Source organism: Sarcophilus harrisii, chromosome 2 (genome assembly GCF_902635505.1).
Source record: "Sarcophilus harrisii chromosome 2, mSarHar1.11, whole genome shotgun sequence".
In the NCBI taxonomy this organism is placed as follows: domain Eukaryota; kingdom Metazoa; phylum Chordata; class Mammalia; order Dasyuromorphia; family Dasyuridae; genus Sarcophilus; species Sarcophilus harrisii.
The window spans coordinates 196640133-196666703 of NC_045427.1; the positions used below are offsets into that span (position 1 = coordinate 196640133).

At 41.5% G+C, this 26571-nt stretch overlaps 1 protein-coding gene and 1 long non-coding RNA gene across 2 annotated transcripts in view; both read right to left on the minus strand.

The window, feature by feature from the left end:
• GALNT14 (polypeptide N-acetylgalactosaminyltransferase 14) overlaps nt 1-26571 on the minus strand; it is a 313597-nt gene that overhangs the window by 275599 nt on the left and 11427 nt on the right. The window lies entirely within an intron of this gene.
• LOC116421487 lies at nt 16268-16737 on the minus strand. Its single transcript, XR_004231860.1, has 2 exons — nt 16543-16737; nt 16268-16456 (listed from the first exon to the last, which is right to left on the minus strand). It is a non-coding gene; the product is annotated as an uncharacterized LOC116421487 (long non-coding RNA).

The following is a 26571-nucleotide window of genomic DNA, read 5'->3' on the forward strand; positions in this document are numbered from 1 at the left end:
CACATATGTCTGTGTATTTATATAAATATATAATGATAATGGCAATAGCTTACATTTCTTAAGATTTTTGTGATGTGATTTACAAATGTTATTGCACTTGATTGTCCCAATAACTATAAATTGAATTAGGTGCTATTATTATCTACATGATATAAATATATTAAGACAGAGATTAATGAGTTGCTCAAGATCACGAGCCTAATAAACACTGGGGCAGGTTGTTCTGACTCCAAGTCCAAGACTCCATCTCCTCTGGTACTTAGCTATCAACCATTGCACATAGCTGTGCTTTTCTGTCCCTCTGATTCGCTGTCTCCTCTCTCCTCGCCTTCTCTCTCTCTCGCCCCCCTCTCTCCTCTCCTTTTCTCTCTCTTCTCTCTCCTCCTCCTCCTCTTTTTTACTCTTCCTCCCTTCCTCTTCCTCTTCCTCCACCACTTCTCTGTCTCTCCTCCTCCTCTTCTACTCTTTCTCCTCTTCCTTCTCCTCCACCTCCTCTCTGTCTCTCTCTCCCCCTTCCTCCCTTCCTTTCCACTGATCCCTCTTGCACACCCATCTTTCTAACTGAATATCATAATGTAAGTAATCAATATTCTTTATCCACTTGCTGTTTCCTGTAGGTCTAGTTAGGTCAAACTATTTTAAGCAATTATAGATCTCTCCTAGGAAGCTCTGCAGTTTTATTTATTCATTCATTCATCAACAAGCATCTATTAAGCCTACTACTATGTAGTAGGCACCAGGCTAGAAGGGACATGAGATAGCCCTTGCCCTCAAGAAGGGCAGAGCCAACCCAAACTCCCTTCAGCCTCTAAGCCCCAAAGTCTTCCCTCTCCTGTGGTGTTCTCTTCTTTTGTATAATATGATGGTTCTCTGGGAGCAGGTTTCTTGGGGAGGTTTTCTGGAAGCAGCCTTAGTTTCAGTTCCGTGTAATAATCACCTCAAATGCAGCCAGTTGATAAAAATCCAAACGTTTATTTTCTCCTTCCAAGTCTTGTCTCTTTCCTTGGGGCCTGGTTAGCTTTCTTAGAGGCCTCTCTCCCTCCTTGGTTCCAAGAGCTCTTGCAGCTTGTCTTTTGTCGCCTCCAGCTCACTCTGAATCTTGGTTCTCCTCTTCTCCGCTGACTGCAGGAGCTCCTTATATATGTGAACCCAAAGGTTGACTCCTCCTCTGAGAGAGTGGGATTGTGGGTTTCTGATTTGTGAATCTCCCAAGCTTGTGAACTCTAATGTGTGAGCTAATGTGTGAATTCTCAAAGGTATAAACTCAAGCACTGTTTCTATCAATTCTAGTGAGTTATCACCTTGTTTCAGTTCTGGCACATAACACTCTCCCCCCAGCCCACCCTCACACAAAATAAACTCCAGTGGTTTGGAGGGGGGAGCAGATAGATAAATGAATATAAGCAAGCTATGTTCAGGATAACTAGGAAATAATTTACAAAATGAAAGGATTAAGTAGAGTTGGGGGAGGCTTATTATAAGGAGGGGTTTTATTTGGACTTAAAGGAGTTCAGGGGTCTGTAGTCAGAGTGGTGGAGGGAGAGCTTCCCAGACAGGGAGGAAGGCCAGAGAGAATACCCTGAGAAATGCACTAGTGAGGAGGTCAAAGAGTACATTTCAAGGAGTAAGGAAGAAGAAGATGGCAAAGTTATGAAGGCTGTAACTGCCAAAGGATTTTGTATTTGATCCTGGAAACACTAAGAAAAATCTGGAGTTTATTTTGGAAAGGGATATGGGAAATGGGAAGGGGAAGGGTCAGACCTTGGTCCTTAGTGGCTGAATGGAGTATGGATTGGAGTAGAAAGGGACTTGGGCCGTCAGACCCAAGAATGGCTAGTGCAAAGGCAAAGCAATCCAACTAATATGATGTCATCCACAGACAGGGAAAGGCAAGGAAAGAGAATAAGCATTTATTTGTATAGCACCTATTATGTGCCCAGAACTGTATGCTCAGCCATTTTTGGTGGTGGTGGTATGGGGGAGGGGGGTTGTTTGTTTTTTATAAATATTATCTTACTTGATCCTCAAAACCACCCTGGGAGATACGAATTATTATTATTTCCATTTTACAATGAAAGACACTGAGGCAAACAAAGCTTAAGTGACTTGCTGAGGATGGATTTGAACTTGGGTGTTCCTGACTCTAGGTCCAAAGCTCTATCTACTTCACCACCTCACAAACAAGAACAGAGATAGCGCATTCAGCTGGAACGCTGCCCTGGATCTCAGGGCTCTGCCACAGTGCTAAACCCCAGTGGCAAGCAGAGGGTCCTGGGTCTAGAAACCTCCAAGGCCATCTATCCCACCCCCCTTTCTTTTATAGTTGGGGAAACTGAAGCCAAAGAAGCTAAGACACTTACTCACCCTCATAATACTAGTAGAACCTGGTGAACCAGCCTTTGAACCCAGATCTTTGGACCAAATATAGCACTTTGTCACTTTAGAGCATTGAGTCCTTTGCCACAGAACTATAGCTCTGATCTCCAAGTCCTCATTGCTATCCCCCAAATAAAGCCATCCTATCCTGGGGCCCAAATAACCCGATGTATAACCTATGGAAAAGGTACAGTCATTCAGAGAAACTAAGTTGGGGTGGGAATGGGAAAGTGGGAAAGAGGGGTGCAATAAGGGGTGCAAAAGAATTATGATGACTGCACCTTCCTCCAGATCCCTTATCTAGCTGTTAAGTAATTAATTGTTTCCGCTGATCTCCACTCAGGATATAAGACACTACCAGAATCTTACAGATTCTTAAAGATCTCTTCCCCTCATGATAAAAAAAAATACAACTCTTGGTTATTTAGTCCAATTGCTAGGAAATAATAATTGACAAACGTCTGTAATCTCTTACCTGGCTATAAATACCTCGTATCTCTAGACATTAAGAATGCCCTAATACTTTGTACAGCATTTAAAATGTGTGATCTCTGAAAAACATTTAATGGAGAGAAAGAAGGAAGAAGGAGGAGGAGGAAGAAGAAGAAGAAAAAGGAGAGGAAGAACAAAAAAAAAGAACAAGAACAAGGAAAAAGAACAAGAACAAAATCAAGAAAAAACAAGAACAAGAACCAAGGAGAAAGAAAAAGAACAAGAAAACAAGAATAAGGAAAAAAACAAGGAGGAGGAAGAGGAGGAAGGAAGGAAGAGGAGGTGGTGCAGGAGAGAGAGGACAGGTGGACAGAAGGGGGAGAAGGGGGCGTGCCTGGTGGCAGGTGAGAGTTATATGTCCAGTATCCGTCCCTGGTGGTACAGACACCTGATTCTAGCAGGGCTCTCTCCAAGAGTCGGTGCCCTGATTTGTATATTTTTAGGTGTCAGGAGCTGTTTTTTAGAGGAAAGCCCCCAAACCCCAGCACTATTTCAGAACAGATTCTCTGCTCCCCCCCTGCCACCCTAGATGTCTCCTATCTCAGAAGACAGGCAGGGACCGAGCAGCCCAACAGACTTGTCTTGCTCCTGTCCTGCCACATACTCTCTGTTAGGACTCATTCTGGCCCCATGTCCTTTGCAGAGTCCCCTTGCCCAGGCTCTCTGATCCAGCCTTATATGGCCTCCTCACTTCCAGACACCCCTTTCCCCTGGGGCCCTGCGCACTCCTTCCCCCCAGATCCCTCAGGACGTGCCGCCCCCTGATTCAGTCTCCAGATAGGCCCCCCACTTTGTTTCACTGGAGTCCTGGATGTCTGCTCCATCAGTAAAATGCCTTACGTCTTGCTTGATGTTTATGATCAGAGGGTTACTTGGACTGGGTTATTTTTGTTGTTTTATCTTTCAAAGGACCCTGAATGATTTTGATATATGTGAAGAGGAACGTTGCCCATCTAAGATGTATCTATTCACAAGGCTCCTCTAATTGTGGTTCATAGGGAGACAGAATCTGGCGTCCCCTTCTCCAAGGGAGACTTTGATTCTTGCCTGGAAGAGAGTAAGAAAAGGGGGTAGACACAGAGTTGGGCAATTTGTTCACCTCCAAGAGGGGATATTTCACTACAATTACATATACCTGCCCACTCCCCCAGATACTGCTGGTCTGGGGCATTATTTTTATTTTAGGTTCAAAAACAACAAACCTGCTTTGTTTCTCTCACCTTGATCCCTTAAAGAAGAATTTGCCTCCTCAGGCTTAACTCTTTTCTACCAAATGCAGGTTAAAAAACATGAATCAAGAAATAATGAATATAGTGACACACACAATGATCACTTTGGGTCTCTCCACAAAGACCACCTGAAACCACGTGTGTTGTTTTTTCAAAGCAAAAATGAACATGTCTCCTCACCAGAGCTTGTACTAACTTTACCCATTTCACAAACGGGTTCCTGGTGCTGCATCTATAATCCTTCACTAGATTAGGTATATTCATGATATTTGATATATTCCAGTCTCAGACTCAGGTTATAATTGGATATAATGCCTTATTAGAAGAAGGTTCTTAATGGAGCATTTTACTCTCCAAATCAAAGGCTTTTTAAAGATTATTAACAATTAGCACAATGGTACCTTGTATTCTATCCATCTTTCATTCCATCATACAATGTTAAAGATACATTCTCTATGAAACACTGTAGTTAAGAAAGTTTGCCTTTTTTCCTAGGGATATCTCACAGAAAATGCCCTGGATGGGTGTGAAAGTAACTCTTACTTGAAAAAATGATAAAGCAGGGAAAGTGAGCATATAGATGGGTAATAGTTGTTCTCTCAATTTTATTATATGAGCTAAGATTTTTTTCCCCCACACTATGGGTACCATCCTCTCCATCAGATTTCTTGTGAATCCATTCCTGAGTGCTCTAACAACAGTACCACCTACCTCCTGCACCAACCTCCTCCCAAAAAGTGGACCTATTCTTGCTACTTTATCTACCTTTGATCTTAGTAATATTTCTAGCACTTTTGGAAGCACAGGTGGACCATGATGTTTGAGACCAAAACCAAAAAACTATTATCTCCTTGAAAGAAAAAATAATTGGTTTTCACATGCCAGAAAATTACCTTTATTTATTTTGCATGTATTTTGATATGTGTGACCTGTTGTTTCCTGAGAGAATGTTTTTTGAGCAAAGACTCATTTCTATTTCTATATTCCTACTTCCTGCAGCAATAATTGGCACATAGCAGGTACTTTATAAAATAAACCCTTATTCCTTAATTACTTGATTTGTTTAAAAAATAGATTTCCCCCCATTTTCTCTCTTTGAATGACCTTCCTTACATTTCTTATCCTTAAATGGTCCTTAGAATAATTTTGCCTATTTGACTTTCTTGTCAAGCTTTCTTTAAATAGGATTTAACCTCCACTGTTTCCCTCTGATTTATGGATTGACATTGCTGAATGTCTTCCATCACCCTTTCCTGTAAGGTTTTATGTACAAGCTTATATTATAAACTAGTATTGCCTTTGGCTTCCATCTCTCTTCACCTGGTGAATAAGTCAGATATTTTGCCTATTAAGGTACTTTTTAGGCACTTTTGATTTCTTTGTTATGGCAATTGATTTATATCAGTTAAACTTTTGAATTTAATTATTAAATTCTGAGTTTATGTCCTCTATCTCATCTTTTACCATTTTTCATTATCTCCTTTGAAAAGGTCAGGATTGAGTTATTTCAACCAAGTGCCATAATTTCTTCCCTTAGTTTTTATTCTAGCTTTATATTCATTTTGATCCCTGCTGTAACAAATTCATGGTCTGACTAGACCCAGACAGGCAGTCAATAAACATTTATTAAAGGATTATTAAGGAATTATTCTCATATCAGTTATTAGTCACTTTCTTGACATTAAAATATAACCAAGTTCATCTTTTTGTGATATTAAAAAATTGTAGGTGTCCAGCATCCATCTATTCTTTTCTCAAAGAAAATATTGATACAAAAGCATAAGGTTTCTAAATACTCTGCAAGCCACTGATTTTGCTCATTTCTTAAACCTGACCCACGTTTTCCAGTCTGTTTTTTACTGCTGCCATTTACTTCTACCACTATATTAAAGTTACCAAGCATTACTATGAGTGCTGGCTTCATTTGAATGGCATTAACCTTGTTCTCTGCAGAAGTTATCTGATTCTTCTCCTTCTGTGATATATATTGATGCATACTCTAAAGTCACACTCACGGTGATCTTTTTGCAAGCGTCGCGTCACAAGCACCGCCATTCTCAGGACCTATCATAAAAACAATCATGAAACACTCTTTCCAGAAACGGAGAGACTTAGATTGGAGAGAAGTTCACTGTCACGGCTGGCTTCTGGCAGTACAATAAAGGCGATAGTACCTACGTCAACCCGAAGAGCTAGCATCGCACCAGCTCAGTCTGCCAAGGACTTATCTTAGACTCTACAAAACAATGACAGAATTCATTTGGAGTAGCGAAAGTCCTACTCTCTCAAGAGAAATGACGACAGGAACTGTGAACGAAGGAAGAACCCATTACCAAATCACAAACTCTGGCATAAAGCGGAATCACCAAAATCACTTGAGTCACCAAAGGACCGCAAAGTAGGCCTGGCGACGGCAATGCCGCTTCTGGACTACGCCGGAGGGAAGTCCGAGACAAAAGAAAAGTCCGGTTCCTCGCCGCTGTGCCCGACTCTTCATAGCCCTCTCGGGGGGGGGGGGGGGGTTGGCAGACACTGGGGAGGCTCCCCCTCCCCTTCCCCGGGCCCTTCCACCCCTGGGGAAGCGGAGGGAGCAGGGCTGGGGGGCGGAACCGGAGAAGGAGTCAGTCCCTCGCTGGGGCCGCCGCCGCCCGCCTGGCGCAGGAGGCGCTCAGCACTCACCCACCGCCACCCCGCAGCCGCGTTTTTGGCGGCGAGCAAAGCCGGCCGGCGACGGGTGGCTGAGCGGTCTCGGCGGCGGCAGGAGCCCTTGCGTGGCCTTTGAGCACACGGAGGCCCGGAGGCGCCAAGGCCCGCTGCCCGGGACCGAGTCCTGGGAGCCTCGCTCCGAGGCCCGCGTGGCCCCCCGGCACCTCCGGGCCCCCGCACCAACGGGAGCGCTTGCAGAGGCTCGCTGCCCGCCTGCCGGGCCCTCCGAGAGGCGGGAGGAGAGGCGGGAGGAGAGGCGGGAGGGGGCCCGCGGCGCCGCAAGGCTTCCGAGCCACTTTCCCCCACTGACCCTGTGAAAGAGGACGCTGCCACACCCGCTTCCCAGGTGAGCAGAGGCAGGCTAGGCTGGGGGTGCGACTCGCGGCCCGGAGGCGCAGGGGAGGCGGCGGAGGGCCCGGGGTCGGGGAAACTTAGTCTTGCTGATTGTGCGGCCCTGCGCAAGTCACTGGGCCTCAGTTTCCTCCTCTGTCAAATGAGCTGGAGAAGGGGCCGGCCAACCGCGGCAGAATGTTTGCCAAGAACGCCCCACACGGGGTCTCAGGGAGTCGGAGCGGGCCCAACAATGACCACCGACTGGGTGTGCCCTGCCCCGGGCAGCTCCTGAGTGCCCTCCCCCCCAGCCCGCTCCTACCAGGCCGGCACAGCCTGGCAAGGGCAGTTTCAGGACCAGCTTGCTCTCTCACCGCCGGGGAATGCAGCCGCGCAGATGTGCCACCACTTGGCAGGCCCCTTCCCCGGCCCAGAGGGGGGTTCTGGGGACGTCCGGCCACGGAGCGTGCCCCCTAAGGCTCGGTGCTGCAGGTGGGCAGCGCCCGAGCCCCGGCGCCCCCAGGCTCTGCGGCGATTACACCAGTCCTACAGACCGCCCCTGGTAATTTAGGTGGCAGATGGGAGCATAAATTCTTCAAAAGTAATTCCCTTGCCAAGGACTAAGTAGCATATGAATGAAGTGAGAACAGTAAATTTTTCCAGGTTTGAGGAGCTGGAAGCGACGGGAACTCAAACCATGCAAACGCACTCAGGAGGAAAGATGCAGTCTGGTTTTCCACTCCGCCCAAATGTTTCTGGTTGACTTGAAAGGCTGACGCAGGAGGTGTGCCTTCCCTCCCCGACGGGCTCAAGTGAGACCCCAGACTATATACCCAGGACTCCGGAGAAGCAAGCTTACAGGAGGGGCAGATGTCAGGTTTTCCCCACAAAGAAGAAAAAAATAATCATCCTTTGATATAATAATCCTTTGAACTCCTAAGGCCTCCTTCAAAGCACTCCGCAGGATGCAATTCATCTTTGTGGCACCCATGTGCCCCAAGGGCAGCAGGAATGAAAGTCATTTCCACTGGGAAGGAGGACTATACCACTGTTAATCATTGGTATCCAGTTCAATGATTAGCATAGTGACTGGCCCAGAAATCTGGAAATCTCTCCTCTGCCAACCCCATCTTTGCAGAGATTATGGAGTGGCTGCAGGACAGAGGGAAGCACACTCCCAGGAAAAGCTTTGAGGGAGTTCTTCCTCGTTCCAATTAATCTCATATCACATTTTTTATGCCGTAACTCCAGCAGAATCCTAAAACTTTGGAGTTGGGAGGAACCTCTTAAGATCCCATTTCTGAGGCCTCTCACCTCAGGTAATAAACTGAAATGCCCAGAGGATGACAACGGGACAGTAATGAGGTTCCAAATTCAGCCATACAAAAATTGTTTGAAATAACTGGGGATGCTCAGTTTGGAAAGAAGACTCGGGGCAGAGGAAACATATTAGCTGCTTTAAAGTACTTGATGGGCAGATTTATTCTGCTTGGCTCCAGAGAGAACCATGGGTAGAAATTGCAAATTTCTCATTCAGCTCCTTGTGAAGAATTTTTTTTAACAATTGTACTGTTCAAGAGTAGAATGGACTTTTCAAAAGAAGTTCTGAGTTGCCCAACTCAAGATCTTCAAGAAACAAAACCAAAAACAAAACCAAAATTTAGTTGAACACTTGTTGAGTATGTAGCAAGATGAAAATGATGTGTCATAATGGGCCTCCAGCTGGGAAGACCAGGGTTCAAATAGTACCTCAGAAGCTTCATGATTCTGAGGAAGTAATTTAACTTCTCTGAGCCTGTTTCCTCATCTGGCAAAGGGGAATAACAAGAGTTCTTACCTTGCAGGGTTGGTGTGAGAATGGAGTGAGATAACACCTGGAAGGCGCTTTGCAAACCTTAATGCATTTTATGAAGTCATGTTATTCTTATTATGTTGGGATGATGTACACTATCCTCACCTGTACCTCCGAGAACAGTTCATCCCAAGCTCAGCTCACACATCACCTTCTGCATGAAGCTGATGCTAGATGCTAGCTCATCCCCACCCAAAAATAAATACCTCAAATTAATCCCTCATATGCCTAGAGATGTGTGTATCTCTCCCTCCACAGAAACTAGATTCCTCAAGGTCAGGAATTGTTTCTTTTTGCCTTTATACCCTCCACGCCTAAAACGCAGTGGGTACAAAATGCTGTTTGATAGTAACTGAGGAAGGGAAGTGAGCAAGCATTTTCAGGCACTGGACTAAGTACTTAACAGATATTCTCTCATTTGATCCTCATCCAACAACACTGGGAGGTGGGTGTATTATCATCTTCATGTTACAGCTGAGGAAACTGAGGCAAACAATTTAAGTGACTTGTCCAGAGTCACATGGATTGGCCAGATGTGGCTGAAGCTGAATTTGAATCCTGGTCTTCTTGACTCTGGAACTGACACCTAATTAGTGAACTTTTAGTAATGAAATGCTATGTGACTCTATGGTCTACACAACAGAGGAGAAAAAGGAGTCAGGAGAACCTTTATCTGTGGCAGAGCCCAGGACTACCACGCCATCCAGCCTCCAGCCTCCGAATGCTCAGGATCTCACCACCACTCCTCACTGCCTCGGTCTCTTGTTTATACATTGGCATATATCCCCCAGAGTTTTATGAATCATTGACTACTTTGCCTCTTCCTGACTTAGAGAGAGACAGCAGGTGAAGGGAGGGGGCCAAGGGGGGAGAAAATAAAACCCAAGCAACTCCAGGCCAAATGTTTACAGTAGTAGAACGGAGGGCAAGAAAGCTGCTGCCTGTGAAACTTTTCCCTAAATGGCTCACCCTTTCCCTGTGCTGAGAGGAACAGATAACAGAAGGCAACCACCCACTGAGCCAGAAATGCACCCGAGCTATTTCTCAGATTAATTCTGGATGCTAACTGCTACAGTCCTGCCAGGGGCAGGGTGGAAAAACAGAAAAAAGCAGTCACAGATACAAAAGAGCCTGTCAAAATCTGGAAATGTCTCCTCCCTTCCTCGAATGTATAAACTGGCTTGGCTCAATTGTGTCTAATTAGGACCCGGGGAAAATACACATGAGTGTGCGCGCATGTGCGCGCGCGCGCACACACACACACACACACACACACACACGAAATGCTACCTCAGTCAGCGTGGCAGCACAGACAGATTGTAATGGACTGACGCCGGGCAGCAAGACCATTAAACATCTCTCTGGCTTATTTGCGTGCAGTGTGTCTCAATAATGTGTTATGAGGTGTGTTTGTAATTGGCTACTGCTGATAGTGGTCCTTGAAAGGGAAATGGAGTGTGTCTAAATGCAGACAAAGCTACTTAGAGAGCCAGGACAAAGATGAGCTGCTCCTCATAAGGGCCAAATGGGGTACTCAGGATTTCTTCCTTCCACAGCTTAAGAGAGGGTGGGGGGGAGGAATAATCTGTCTCAATTTTCTCAGCTCCTGAAACAATATTTATAAAATAGAAGGTGATTTCAGAGCTCATTTATTTTCGTGGTTCACGGTCCCCACTCTCAGCCGACATCATTTTCGAACCAATTTTATTCCCAACCATCATAGGAACGGCCTCAATTCTACTTGAAATCGTTAAAAAAAAATCCATTCTTTCCTTGTCTTTGAACCTCATCTTTCAACAAGATGATTTAATTTCAGAATTATCTTTCTTGCCTTTTCTCCAGGACTCAGAATTGCTAGGCAGAACCTCCCCATCTCTGTCCCGGTTATGACTCCTAAAAAAAAAGTCTCAGAAATAGGATGAATTCATTTATTCTTTCCTTGCCCCCCCCCCAATTCCAGGCATTTTTCTCACAAGTTAAGAAAACTAAAAAAGGTCTTATGTGGTCTATGAAATAGGAATAAATAGATGTCCCAAGAAAAAAGCATCTTCCAAATTTACAGTGCCTGAATTCAATAGAGTTGGCTTGACAAAGCCCAGAGAAAAATCTAGTACCTTTCTATGCTTACCAAACAAGAACTCAATCATGGCACAATGGAAAATAGGCTCCATCTGCAGTTAAAGGGCCTGGATTCAAATCTAGGCTCAATTATCTACTACTAGTGTGTGATCTTGGGCTGAATTTCTCTGGGTCACCACAGCAGATTGCAACTAATTCATGCATTCATAATTTGTGAGATCACTAAATCTTAAGTGCTGTTAAGGGACCTTAAAAATCAGTTAGAACTCCTCATTACTGAGGCCTGGGAGGTTCAGTAAAACTGTAAAAGGAGGAGGAGTTCCAATAGAAAGCCCCTAACATTCACTCCACTTAAAACTCTGATTCCAAAGACTGGAATCATAAAATTTAATATCAAATGGAAACTAAGAGATTATTTCATTCAAACATTGATGCATTACAGAAATTCTTATCCTAAACATGCATGACAGTTAGTTGGTTAGATGGCTTTTTAATGAATAAATCTAATGACAGGGACTCACTATTTCCACAGCAATCCATTCTACTGTTAGATAACTGTTAGGAAGTTCTTTCTAACAAGTGAAATATGGCTTACTTGATAAATTCTTCCTTGTAATATTAGTTCAAATCTCTGGAGCACCACACCCAATAAACAAAAGGAAGGAAGGAGGGAAGGAAGGAGGGAGGAAAGGAGGAAGAGAAGGAGGAAGGAGGAAGGAAGGGAGGAAGGAAAGAGAAAAATCTCAATCTATCTTTTGTATTCTACATAGGATTTACATATTGACCTCAACAGTAAACCCTTCTATCAGAGCAAATTGCAACTAATCCATGAATTCATAACTTACAGGACTATGAGAGTTAAGTGCTATTAAAGGACCTTCAAAGTTTTTCAGTCAGAACTCTTCATTTTACAGATAAAGAGAACTGAGACCTGGGAGATTAAGTAACTATCCAAGGTCACATTATTTCCTTTAATAAGCAGAAAAGCTGGGATTTGAAGCTGTTTTGGCACTTATCACTATACCTTTCTACTTTCTCTTCTGTCATTTCTGTCCATCTTTCTATAAACCCCTCAATGACATTTATACAACAAAATTTAGGTCTTCCTCTGTTTTATATATATATATATATATATATATATATATATATATATATATATATATAATTATGGATCACAACATCAGACTCAATTTATCCATCTTATCTTACTCACTAGATGACTAGTCCACCGCTTTTTCCCCCTCTTATATTATTTTGATATATTGACACCAGTTCTGAAGCACAAGACATTCAGGGCCATTTGCTGTAACCCACCTAAGCTTTCCAGGTACCTTTCTAATTCCTCTCCCATCCATCTTCACACAGCTGCCAAAGGGATTTTCCTAAAGCACAGGCCTAACCGTATCATTCTCCTGTTCAATAAACTCCAGAATCAAGTAAAAAAAAAAACTCAGCTGTTTGTCATTTAAAGTCCTTTGGCTCAAACCTCCCTTTTTCAGTGTTTTGATACATTACTTCATTCATGTACTCTGCAGTTCAGTCTTCTCATATTTCTTCACACATAACACTTTTTTTCATTTCCTTTTTTTTGCACCCACTGTCCTTGTGTCTGGAAAGGCCACTTACTACCTGAAGTTTTTCCTTTTCTTTCCCAGATGGTGTGATCTAGCTCCAAACAAAATTACTGCATAGTACTTGGAAAGAACAGGGAAGGAAGGAAGGAAGGGAGGAGGGAGGAAGAGAGGCAGGGAGGAAGGAAGGGAGGGAGGGAGGAAGGAAGGGAAGAGGGAAGGAATAGAAGAAATAAGCATGTATTAAGTGCTTACTATCTGCCAGGTACTTTAAAATTTCCCCTCACTTGATCCTCACAACAATCCTGTGAGTTAAGTGCTCATTATTATTCCCATTTTAGTTAAAGAAATTGAGAGAGATGGCAGTTAAGTGACTTGTCATACACAGCCATACAAGTAGTAAGGCGAAATTTGAGCTCAGATTTTCCTGACCCCAGGACCAACACTATCCACTATGCAACTTTGTCCCTCATTCTTCACTTCTTTAATTCCCTCGCTCTCTCCTTCCCTTCTTTTTTTAAATCTTCACTTCTCTCACCTTCCTCCTCTCTTTCTCTCCCCTTTACCTCTCCTTCCTCCTTCCCTGCTTTCATTTCTTCTTTTTACTTCCTCCCTTCCTTCTCTCCTTCCTCCTTTCCTTGCTTCATGCCTACTTTCTTTTCATTTACTTTCTTTCATTCCTTCTATCCTTCCCTTCCACACAGTACTCAAAAAGGTACCTTTGGACCATGGAGTAAGTAGCTCTAACTTAGACCCTAGCTCTGTCACTTTATTACTTGAGTGACCCTGGACAGATCATTTCACCCATGTTGTGTTTTCTCAACTGTTAAAATTTCCGAGGCCTGTGGACTAGCTGACAGCCAAGGTCCCTGGAGTTCTACATCTGGGACACTGTGTCTATACACATTGTCTCCAGGAACTGTTTCCACCCTATCTTTGTATCACCAACTCCAGGCCTAGTGCCTGACAAATGCTGGGTGCATAATAAACATTTGTTGATTAACTGATTGATCTCCATCAATTTCCCTTAGGGACACCTACATTTTCATTTCTTCTGTGATTGTGATATTTCATTTAAAACCATACAGTATCATAGGGGAAATATTGGCTGTTCAAAATGGGATGTTAGGAGGCTTCAGGGGAAGGGATGGCATTTAGAATTATGTAAAGAAAGTGACTAAAATGCAAAAGTCCTCTGATCCCAAAATTTCACTGCTGGGTACATAAGCCAAGGAGGTCAATAACAAAAAGGAAGGTTCTATTACACCAAAATATTTATAGTAGCACTTTATATCATAGCAAAGGACTAGGAAGAAATTGGGGCATTTACATGCAATGGATTGACTGTATTATAAAAATTATGAATGTTATAATACAGAGAAGCATGGTAAAAATATTTATAAAATGATGCAAAGTGAAATAAACAGAACCAGGGGAACAATATACATAATGACTACAATAATGCCAGCTGAAAGAACAAGAACATAATAAAACAATCAAACCATGATATAGTTACTATGAAATTATAATGATCAAGCTCTGTCCCAATAAAGAGGTATGAGAAGACAATGTCTTCCTTCACTTGTTCTTTTACAGAAGTGGGAAGGAATCTATGGGTATAGAATATTGTACAAAATAAGAACAGAATAAAAAAATATATATTTTAGTTAATGTGGGGAACTTTTTTCTTTCTTCCTTTTTAAAAATTCTTTTGTATGAGAGTTGTCTGGGAGGGAATAGAAGGATACAGTGGAGAAAGGTAGGTTATGTTAGACAATAGATATCAATAAAAATCATTTTTTAAAAAAATTGACTTTTGTGGCAGCTAACAGAACTATTAAAAAATATTGTGCAGTCTTCTGAATGAGATCTGTTACACCCCTCTCTTCATATTCAATGTTGGACTTAGGAATTACTATGCCTTTCTGGTGTCTGTCCAAATATATCTATTTATAAACACTAATGTACTAAATCAATAGATGTCCCATGCAAATTGTCCATAAAAAGCTGGACAATATGTATGTGTGTATGTGTTTTATCCACTTGGTTTGTCTTTATCACTGTTGATTAATAAAATATAGAATTCCTGGAAGTGGAAATAGCCTGCAGCATTCTTGGCTTAATGTGATTATCATAAAGGCATACATAAACAAGGGCATTAGGATACCACTTTTAATAAGGAATCCCTCTTCTTTTAATTAATCCCTTGCTCAAGATATCTTCTATGGCATCTGCCAATGTTTAAAGTATTTTACACTTCATTTGCTATTAATTCTCGGCAAAACTAACTTTGCCTTCTCTTCTGGAATTGAATTTTATATACTTTTAACTTCTGCCTGACAGACTCCTTACTTGAGAATTGTCTTTAAGGTGTTTTTTTTGTTCCACTCTGTCAAGTGACTTTCTTTAAACAGAAAACAATAGACACAGAGTGAATTCTAATAATTTCTATACCTCTTCACAATTGTGTGATCACTAAAATATAATCTTTGATGTAGAAAATCATCTTTGAAAGTATACATATTTTTTCTTAAGTTTTTGTCAAGGTTGCCTCAAATACATACATAGACCATTCTCACTTTATAAAGATGAGAAAATAAATATGTGGATTGGAGCTGCTCATTTCTTTCTGATGGTTTTTTTAGCAACAGTATTTTCTGTGAAGCAACAGAAGTTCCTAAAACTATAAAATTCAATACTACTAATTCACAAAACTATAAAAACATAAAAGTATTAAAAAAATTAAAAAAAAAAACACCATAAGGTCAGCTAAATAGCACAGAGGATAGAGTACCAGATGTAGAGTCAAGAAGACCTGAGTTCAACTCTAACCTCAGATACTTACTACTTTTGTGACCCTGGGAAAGTCATTTAATTCTGTTTTTCTCAGTTCCCCCCATCTGTCTAATGACCTGGATAAGGAAATAGAAAACCATCCACTATCTTTGTGCAACCAAATGGGGTTGCACAACTGAAAAATGACTGAAAAACAACAAAATAAAAAACAGAAAGCTTGGTCTGAAACTCAGGGATACAGGTGCATTTAGGATGAAACCTGAAATAAAATAAAATCTATATAATACAAAACTAATTCGCTAGCATTCCTGCAGCCACGCAGTGAAACCAAAACATCTGGATTCTAACACTCAAAACTCAATTTATAAGATGAGGAAAAATTTCCATGTGATAATTATACAATTAAGGAACATATATGGCTACAAATAAGATGAACTCATTACATAAGAGAACAAGATACAATGGGCAGAAAATCTCATTCACAAAAGTACTCTCCTCAAATATTTAAAGATCCAGAGGCAAAACAAATAAACAAAAAAATTTTAAAAATAGAAAAAGATCCAGAGGCAAGTCTCTAAAGCATAAGAAAGATCCTCTTGTAAGGATAAAAATAATCACACAGTATGAAAAGAAATGATGGTGCAGAACCATACCCTGAAAGTGAAAGCATCAAGTCCAAAGAGATTCTGGGCTCCTAGAATTGTCCAAATAATATTTTCCATGATCTTACCATCTTAAAACTATCTCTCCATGGCTCTATCTTGAAAATCAATATCTGAATGTGATGAACAGCATGGCTTTCTATTCCAAGAAGTCATGGCAACCAGAATCAAAATATTTTCTTATATCCATTGCCCAGCTTTATTTTGTTATTTCAAAGTCAACATTTTGGTTGTTCGGGGCACTCAGGAGCTGCTCCAATTACGCAGAGTGTCTTCTCATCTTCATTCTTTCATTCAATTCAGTATTGACTCTGACCTCTGTTCAACCATTTGGTGATCTGACTACAATGCCGACCGCTGATCCTGAAATAATTCCCACTGTGAGTCAATTTAATTATTTTGTAACGTAACTTATTACTCCCCAACACCGTCCAACTTCCTCCCCGTACAAAATATTCACGATGCACAGATCCCTGGCTCCCAACTACATCTCCAAAACATATTGGCTCCCCTCTTCTGTGCCCTCCCTGGCGCGCACACTGCAGGCACCCCTTCTCTGCTACACTCCTGGCGGGAGTGCTAGGAGGAGAAATGAGCGGCTGTCCCAGGACACTCTAGGGACCGCCACTGGCATATTCCCTTACCTGCCTCCCTGAGACGGATGCGCTCTTTTTATAACAACAACACAATTCTGTATCATTATGTAATAATAATGACATCAACACGAACGCCCTGCAGGCCACCAATGCGTTTAATGGACAAAGGTGACGCATCAAGAATATCGGCGCTTCAGTTAGCGTCCGCGGAGACCTGGGGAGCGTCGGGCCGGGCCTCTGTCCCCGCCTTAGGGCTCCCAGGCCCCAGACTCTGGCCGGGTCTCCGCTGGCCTGGGGGCACAGCCTCCCGGCACCCCGTCAGACGTTGTCCCGGGCCTCTGTGGAAGCGCAAGGCCAGTGCGCCGCGGGGGGCGCGCCGAAGGGCGGCGGCGTCCCGGCCAGAACGGGGGCTCCTCCGGAGGCCGCCGCCTCACTGCCTGGGGGAACCCTGCTTTCTGGGTTGTACAGCTCTGCAGGCGGAGGCTCCCGGGCCGGGGATCCCCCCCGCCGAAGGCTCCCAGCCGATCCCAGGCAAGTTCCCAGAGAGCTGCTCCCGGAGTGGCACACCCAGAACCCTGAGCCTCCGGGAGCCCCCGATCAGACTGCCTTGGGGTGAGGAGGGGGAAGGGCTTCGCCCTCTGCTCCCGGGCCCCTCGGGCAGTTTGCGGGGGGGGGGGGTATCTTGCACTTCATGGAAGACTCTCCTTTACCAGGCCACCCATCACTTGTTATTTTGCGTGCCGCGTTACCTCCAGGAGCCCTTTCACAAATGAGGGCAGCCCAGACGGGAGCCTGCCTGCCAATCACGGGAGAGCAGTTTGCTTTTTTAAATAGGAAGTCTCCTGGTAGAAGATCTGAACCAAACCCCATTGGGAGCCAAGGGAGCAAATCTGTGCCCAGCGCTTCCCGGGGCTCAGGGCTCTCTTTGGGGAGAGTGAATCCAGATCCACAGCGGGGGGCACTTCAAAGAGCCAGAGATGGTTCATGGGAAAGAATAATCAAATGAGAGATTTGGGGTTGCTGAGTTGAAGAGCTGGGGGAGAGGGCAGTGGGGAAATCAGAAGGAGGGCACTGGGGAGAGAGGAGGCAATGGAGAAGACAAAGACTCCTCGTTCTTCAGAGCCAAAGGAATGGAACAGTATGATTAGAGTCAGGATAGATCTGAATTCAAATATGGATCCAGATACTTCTTAGTTATATAACTATGTTTATCTTTCTGCCTCGGTTTCCCATTCTGTAAAATGGGAATAATTATAGCACCTACCTCCCCGGATGGTTGTGAGGATAAAATGGGAAGATGATATCTGTACAATGTCTGCAAACCTTAAAATGCTATGTAAGTACTATTTCTAAAATAAAGTTGCATACCCTTTTATATAATAACAATTGATATTTATATAGAAGGTTGATCCTGCCAATACCCCTGCCCTTCTCCAGTGAGAAATGACTTTTTGCTTGTGCTCCAAGAAAGCCATGTGCTCGGAGACTTTCAGTGGTAGTGGAAGCCCATTCAGCAAATAAGGAACATTTGACTCAATATATACTCTGTGCCAGGCCTAAGCACAGAGAATGGAATAATCCCCACTCTCAAGGAGCCTACAAAATGGAGGAAACATTGTACAGAAACATGAGCTGAATGAATTCAGAGAATAATTATAAATAAATAAAAGAGAAGGAGGGCACATTATTGAGGGAAGAACTCAGTAGAACTTTTGTTCTTCAACAAAAGTTGAAGAAATGGTCCTTAATACCCAGCTCAACCCGCCTTTTCAGCCTTATTACATACTGCTCCCGTTCATATATTCTAGGCACAGTGGTTCTCAAACTTTTGTTTTCAGTATCTTTATCCTATTAAAATTTATTGAGGATCTCTCCAAAGAGTTTTTGTTTATCTGGATTATATTTATAGACATTTATCATATTGGAAATAAAAACTATTTTTGAATTTGTAGATCCTCTAAAGGGATTTCAGAAATCCCCAGGATTCTCTAGACCATATTTTGAGAACCACTGTTCTAGGGTAAGGGCAAACTGAGCTTTTTACTCCTCCTATCATACAACAGAGGCAACTACATGGCCTAGAAGACAGAGTACCAGACTAGACTCAGGAAGACTCCTTCCTGAGTTCAAACCTAGCTCAGACACTTCCTAAGTGTAACCCTGATTCTCTCATTGTAAAAAGCTGGAGCAGGAAATGGCAAAGTATTCCAGTGTCTGTGCCAAGAAAACCCCAAATAGGGCATGAAGGGTTGGACACCACTGAAACAATTAAATAACAACCACACAACAATCCATGTCCCACCCCTGCATCTTTGTCTAGAACATATTTTGCCTTATCTATTAGAGTTTGCTTCAAAACTGAGCTCAAAAATAAAATTCTCCATAAAGTCCTTCCCAACTTCCTCAAGCTGCTAATAGTGCCTTCCCCTGCCAAAAAAAAAAAAAAAAAAAAAGGCCTTATACTTGTGTAGTAAATGCGCCAAGGTGTTGTCTCCCCATCAGATTTTGCCTGATGGCAGTTAGTTGTTTCATTTTTGTTTTGGTAGCCTGAATGTCTAGGCAGTCCTTGGTACTCAATAAGTACTTGACAAATGCCTATTTATTGATTGATTGATTGATAAAGACTACTCCTGTCAACAAGGATCCATTGAACATGTCCTCATTCTTGATGGGAAGTGTCTCTTAATTACCCCCAAACAAAATTCTACACCATGGACTTTCTTCATCAGGCTGACTAGGGAAATATTCTCGTCATTCAGGGACTTTAACCCACCTCTTATATTAACACAGAGGATCTCAATGAATAGTGTCTAAAAGGTACCTCTCCAATTAAACTACACACCTCTCCAAGGCACAGATTTCTCCACTTGTTCTTTCACCAACAAATCCATGCTTTGCAAATATTTACAATTAAGCGCCCACGAAACGCACAGCACTGTGTTGAACATTTCTTCCTTTTTTCCTAAGCCTAACAATATGTCAGACAATCTAGTAAGAACTCAAAAAATGTCTATTGTATAGTATTCACTGGTTGAACTGACATCACTGAACAAAAGCAAAGACAAATTAAAGTCAGATATATACAGAAAAGGCTGTAACCGTGATTGATATCAAGGAAGGAAGATAGAAGAAATTTGAAAAATTAATATATTTTAAAAATAATTTTATATTATCCTATTATGGCATCTAACACAGTCTAGGTCATGAATTAACTCTAATGCACAATGTTCACAACAATAGAATACCAAAGAGACATAGCACAATTTTTTCCACTACTGGGACTGCTTTAGCTTCAATCTAAGTCTCAATTTGGCCCAAGAAAAATTAGTCTTCCAATCTTGGATCTCATATAACTTGTTCTAATTTATTTTCCCACTATCTCCCCCCAAAAAAATCTTTCCATCTTTCAAGTCCTATTTCTTGTATGGTAATAATTCCCTCATTCATTTCTCCTTTCTCCATATTCTGACAATGCTTATTCAAATGACCATGTAATTTAGCCCTGGTTTAGTTCATTATTATTATTCCATCATTCTTGATAGATTAGTATCTACTAATCTATCTCTCTCTATTCTCTCTACTAGAGTATAAGTTTTTTGAGGGTAAGTATCATTTCTTATCCTATTTCTGTATTCCCAATACAGTTTATCATAGTGTAGAGCACAGAGCAGGTGCTCAATGAAAGCCAATTTTAACTGAATGATAAAGGCAATACTGGATTGGCTAGTTTCTTCTAGGGTAGTATCACTTCCTGTTTCCTTCCACTATCATAGTGCAGGTAGAATAATGAGTTGCTTAGATTTCCAAGCAGATAAACTGATAGAGAAAAATGTGTTTATGTTTTCAAAAATTTTGAAAATGATTAAAACATGGTTCTATATTTCATTTCTCCTAATGAATAGCATTGTGAGATAGCAGTTTCCTATTCTTGAGGGAAAAAATAGAAAATAAGGATGGGAGTAAACTTAAACACAATTTTCTAGAGCAAAGAAATTTTAACAGTGCATGGGGGTTGCAAAGAAAACAAGATTCTGTTCCAAACCTTGTTACACCCTCCCCAATCATCCATGAAAGTTCCCAAAGGGATGTGTGTGTGTGTGTGTGTGTGTGTGTGTGTAGAAGGGATTCACAGAATCTCAGAACTAAAGGGACCTAAAAGATCCCACTCTCTCATTTTATTGGTCAAGAGACAAAATCAAGGTCCCATAGTTTGTTAGTAGTATCGTTGTTGAGTTGAGGGAGTATGAGTATAGAAGGTGCTTAAAACTTTTATATTAAATGATTCAGGCTACTACTCAGTAGTCAGAATCCATGCAGATTTGTCCAAGGGAATCAGAGAAAGTCTTATCCATTTCTCAAACACCCCTTTCTTCTTATCCTCCACTATCCTCCCCAACATAAACACATACATCTAAGAATAATCATACCTCTATTCAATTTATAAGACTATAACTCATATACTTAAACAGTTGTCCAGTGCATTAACAAAGACAGAAATAAGAAATTCAATAATTCAATTTAAGAAATGTTTATAAAGGCCCTGAAGGAATTAAGAGAAACAATTTTTAATCGTCCATATAAAGTGTATTTTCTTTTTTCTTTTATAATTCATTTTATTCTAGATATTTGTTTTCATAGTAATCATTTCTAGGGGAAAAAGCCAAAAACTCCCCTGTCTCTCCACAGAGAACTATTCTTTCTATGAAAGAAAAGTTAAAAAATAAAGCCCAACTGATACAATGACCATCTTTGACTATTTATGCAACATTCTGCCCTAATAGTCCTTTTCTGCCATAAGGAAGGACTGTTACCTGTTCTCTGGGACAATAAGTTGGTGTTTTGGTTATTCAGAATTCAGTTCCTTATTAATAATCTTTCCATTTACATTTTTTGTCAGTAAATATAATATTTGGTTCTAATTATTTTGCTCTGCATCAGTTCCTATAAATCTTTCCATGTTTCTCTGACTTCTTCATGCTCATCATGCACAATAATATTTCATACTTTCAGGCAACAAAGTTGGGGTTTAATTTTTTTTTAGTCTTCCCTCAAATGATGAGAACTCATTTTGTTTCTAGTTCTTTGCTATCCCAAATAATGCCTCCATGAATATTTGGACCCAAAGGAATTATTTTCCTTAACAAAATATCCCAAAGGAACTTACTACTTTACCAGCTGTTGCCATAGCATGACTTCTTCATCCCACTATCTCCTGGGTAGATCCCAGCAGACTAGAAAGATACACACCCTTTCTTTCAGAAGTCATCTCGGACATTAACTCTAAATCACAAGGCACCTAAGATTGCGCCCACCATAGCTGGGTGCTAAATTCCCCAGACCACTCAAGAATGATAGAAGTTGAGAAACTTGAAAGGCTCAAACCTCCTCCTCCTCATTGAAATGTGAAAGAATAGAGATTCAGCCCCACAGAGAAAAAGGCCCAGGACCCAATGACTGCTCTTGACCTATTAATCCTAACATTCAGCTCAGTAAAGCCTTCCATGACCAGACAGTGTTGATTTCCTGCTCTCAAAGACATTTTAGTTATAAATACTTTGTCTGCCTGTTTGAGATAACAGTAGAGGTCAGGCTCCTGCCTTAAGATATTTAGATACATTAGACAGAAGCTCAGCCTTTTTACTTGTATTTTATTTACTCTTGAGCCACTCTCTCTTCAACCAAATCAGAACCATGTTAGAAAATGAGGAAAAAAATGAGATGAGAGAAGGTCCTTACTTATGGGTTTAGCAAGATTGCCAAAATGGAAAGTCTTCACACAATGGAAAAGAAAAATCAGTCCCTGTTTCCATAGGAGAGCTTGATAGCTAGCCATTCCTTCCAATTCACTTCCAGTGCCTTCCTTTTCCCACTTAAAAAAAAAAAAAGCAGAGAAATGCAGGCTTAAATGGTTAATAGCTGATATTTGGTCTTTGTGTTACTACATTTAATAGTCTAATTAACAGTCAATCCAAGACATCCTTTATCATCAGCTAAACCATAATTACTGCTCCATGCTGAGTATTTCCTCAGCATATGACGGCTTTCAACTCCTCGGTACAAACAGTACTGTAATTTGTGCTATTATGCTGGTTACAGGGCTACTCCCAAAAAGGGGCAATGTTTGGAGCCTTCCATCCTTGACTTCAGTCTTTTACATTATAGTTATCTGCTGTGTTTCTCCCAGTCCCTCTTTAATCAGCAACATGTTACCTCAAAGACACCCAGACACGTATCACACTAGAAATTAGCTTTTCTAAATGAACGGATGACTAAAAAGCCTATTTTAAATGCCAAGAAAAATACAAATACAAACGGAGACAGTCCTTCTTGAGAGGCTTACATCCTAATGAAGGAAACAATCCATATAGGACAAGAGTAGCCAGAGAAGGGTGTCATGGTCCAGGAATACCCACCGCCACCACAATAATAATAATAGTCACATAACCCTTCACATATCTCATTACAAATATTTCACTTTATTCTCCCCACGATGCTAGGAGGATAGTGCTATGATTACGTCCATTTACAGATGAGGAAACTAGGACGGAGAAAGGTTAAGTGGTCTGTTCAAGTTAGAAGCTCAGCAATTTGGACTCAGATTTTCCTGACTAAAGGTCCAGTCACAAAGATGGTGGATGGAACAACTGGAACGACAATGGCCACATCCTTTCCAGGGTAATAGTAGTGCTGATTTGATTACATTTGGCAGAAAATGAGTTTTTGTGGAAAAGAGGAGGGAATAGGAGACCAATATGGTAGCAGGGAGGAAAACAGTCAATTGAAGTAGAGGTTCATGGTCCCCAAGAGTGCTGAGCTGAGTGTTTAAGGCCCTCCCTGATTTGGCCTCCAAAAGCCCAGTCTGGAGTGTGGAAGGTAGTGCTACTGACAAATATCATTCTTAGGACAGGAAATATAGCCAGTTACCTGAGCCAGAATGGTGCAACGGAGAAAGCACTGGATTTAAAGTCAAACTACCTTGTTTGGAACTTAGTTGGATCAAAATCTCTTTACATTCTGATTTTCAGATTCTTCATCTGTTAAACATGAGATCAGATATGAAGCAGGAGAAGGGAAGAGAAGAAAATAAGTATTAATATCCTCCTTATTATGTTCCAGGCCCTCTGTTAAGCCTTCTACAAATCTTATCCCATTCCATCCTCATAATAATCCCGCCAGGTGGATGCTGGTATTAGCCACTTTTACAATTGAGAAAGTAGATGGTTCCTAGTCCCTTCTGAAGCTGGCATCCTAAGATTCATTTACCTTTTTAAAAAAGGAGATGGAAAGAACACTGGATTTATAGTTAGAAGGCCTCAGTCCAAATTCTGGTTCTGTCTCTCACTACCTGTGTAACCATAACACAGTGCCTGATACCGAGTAGGATTTAATAAGTGTTTATGGCTGAATGACCTCTCTACATTTCAATTTCTCTACCCATAAAATAATGATGTTGGACCAGATGAAATCTCTTTAAGCTCCAAATCTTGTTCCTGTGACCTAAGAAAAGCACAGGTTTACAATAGTGCTTTAGGGCTGGCAAATCACTTCACATAACTTATATTATTTGATCTTTGCTGCAACCCTCAGAGGGAAGTAATTCATTTACTATTGTGCCCATTTACAGATGAGAAAAATGAGGCAGAGAAATTAAATGAAATGCCCACAGTCACAGTCAATGAAGTCAAAAATCTCTTTCAGGTGAACATACTATCTCCTCGTAAGTTGGTCTTCAGCTACCAGGAAATTGATATTCCTTCTGCTGAACAAAAATGGAAATCTAGCTCCTCACAGACTGAATCTCTTGCTCTCTAGGTACAATGTGTACTAAAAGACTACTACTTTTCCAGGGAGTCTTTTCCCCATTAAATTGCCTTACACTTCATAGAGAGCGAGATAAGTTCTCTCAGATGACATTTTTCCTCATTGAAGGGAATTACATCTGATTGTTTAAGGACCACATTTATCAGAGAAAGGGACTCAAATCAATGGTTTCTGTCTTAATTCCCTGGTCTTGTTGACTTCTGAGCTGGAGGAGTTGGATGAGTGACAGGAGAGCCTAATTTTCTCCCTGTCAAGTCCTGTGGACTTCGTGCAGGCTCTGACAAATGCAGGCTGCTTCTCTCTGTACCTGGTATTGGGAACCGTGCCGACTCTGTCCCTGGGAATCTCACTTTGGCTGATAGGCTGGAGGGTGGAAAAGGTTTCTTTCATTTTTCAGGAAGATTCCTGTGCTCTGCAATTGCAACCACAGCAGCTTGTTCAAAACAAGAAAAATCAGGCTGCTTTTTGAAGGTTTGCAGAACAGGATTACTCTTGAGGGAAATCAGGAATGCTAACAGCCTGAGCAGTCCTCAGTGGCTGACTTCACTCCCAGGTGGCTTACGCTCTCCAGAACCTACTGTGCAGTTTTACACATTATCTGAGAGTGCAACAGTGGCATTTATTACAGGCAATGGGTCACATTCCCCACAGGACTCTAAATCCTGGGTTGTCAGACAAAAAAAAGGTCTCACCCCCTTGGAGAACTGAGTAACTGAAGCCTGGTTCGACTTTTCCTGCCTCATTTCACTTTATAGTAGACCATTTATAGATGGGAGGGAGGGTCAACTCCTTCTTTTAACGAAGAAGGAAACTGAGTCCTAGTGGGCTTAGCTACCTTGCCCTCAGTCACCCACAAAGTAAGAGAAGTGGGATTAGAATCCAGGCCCTCCAACAAAACCAAATCTAGTATCACACTGCATTCTCAAAGTCTTTCAAATGAAAGGGTTCTTGACCTTGCTTGTGTGATGGACCCTCCCTTTGGTACAATCTGGTAAAGCTTATGGACCCCTTTTTTGGAGTAGTCCTAAGGTAGAATACACAAAGGAAACCCAATTCTTTTGAAATACAGTCATGGAATTTTTTTAAAGTTCATCTCAGGTTAAGAACCTCTGGTCTGCTTCACTGTATTGTAGAAGGTCATACTGATAACTCAGAGTTGTCAGCTGTGAGTTTTATGCTTGATGCAAAGCTTAGTGATCCATCAGAACTCTGAAACCCTTCACAATTTTTTTCCGTGAAAAATATCAAAGTTTGATTTGAGAAACAGGATTTCTTGAAGCCTTCTCTTCCTGAGCAATTTTTTTTCTTTACGCTTTAGGAATCCTCAGGCATTTTGTTGAGGTAACTATAAAGACATGTGTATGCATAGGTACATATATACATATGTATATATTTATATTATATATATATATATATATAAGCATACATATTTGTTGCATATTGGTTTCCGTTCTCTGACTCTTCATGACTCCACTTTGAAGTTTTCTTGTCAAACTGGAGTGGTTTGCCATTTTGTTTTCCAACACGTTTTACATATGGGGAAACAAGCAAACAGGGTTAAATGACTTGCCCACAGTCACATAGCTAGTGTCTAAGGTTGATTTGAACTCAGGAAGAGGAGTTGGCTTGACTTTAAGCCTGGTTCTCTATCCACTGTTAACAAAAATATTTATAAATAAATATGCATAAATCAACATATATGCATAGAAAGAATATATATGTTGACATATAGTTATTGAAGTGTGTGTTAATACACAAAGGCAGGTTGTAAACAAGGACCTACGTTAAGAATAGTCTTGTTCATTTAATGGATTTCTTTGATCTACTCACAGTCCTGAAGTCTTGAAAAACAAGGCTCCTGAGCTTGGTCTCAAAGCTTGGTTATCTGCCCCAAGCAGCATCCAGCTGGTAGCTATCAGCCAATTTCCTATTAATAGGCAATTATCTTGGGGCCTTAATTAGTCTGTGGGCTGTGTGGCCAGGATCTTCCCAAAATAGTCTTAAAAACAATGGGCCACAAAATACCAAATGTAGGGATCAATTAATTTTTCAATGGCCATC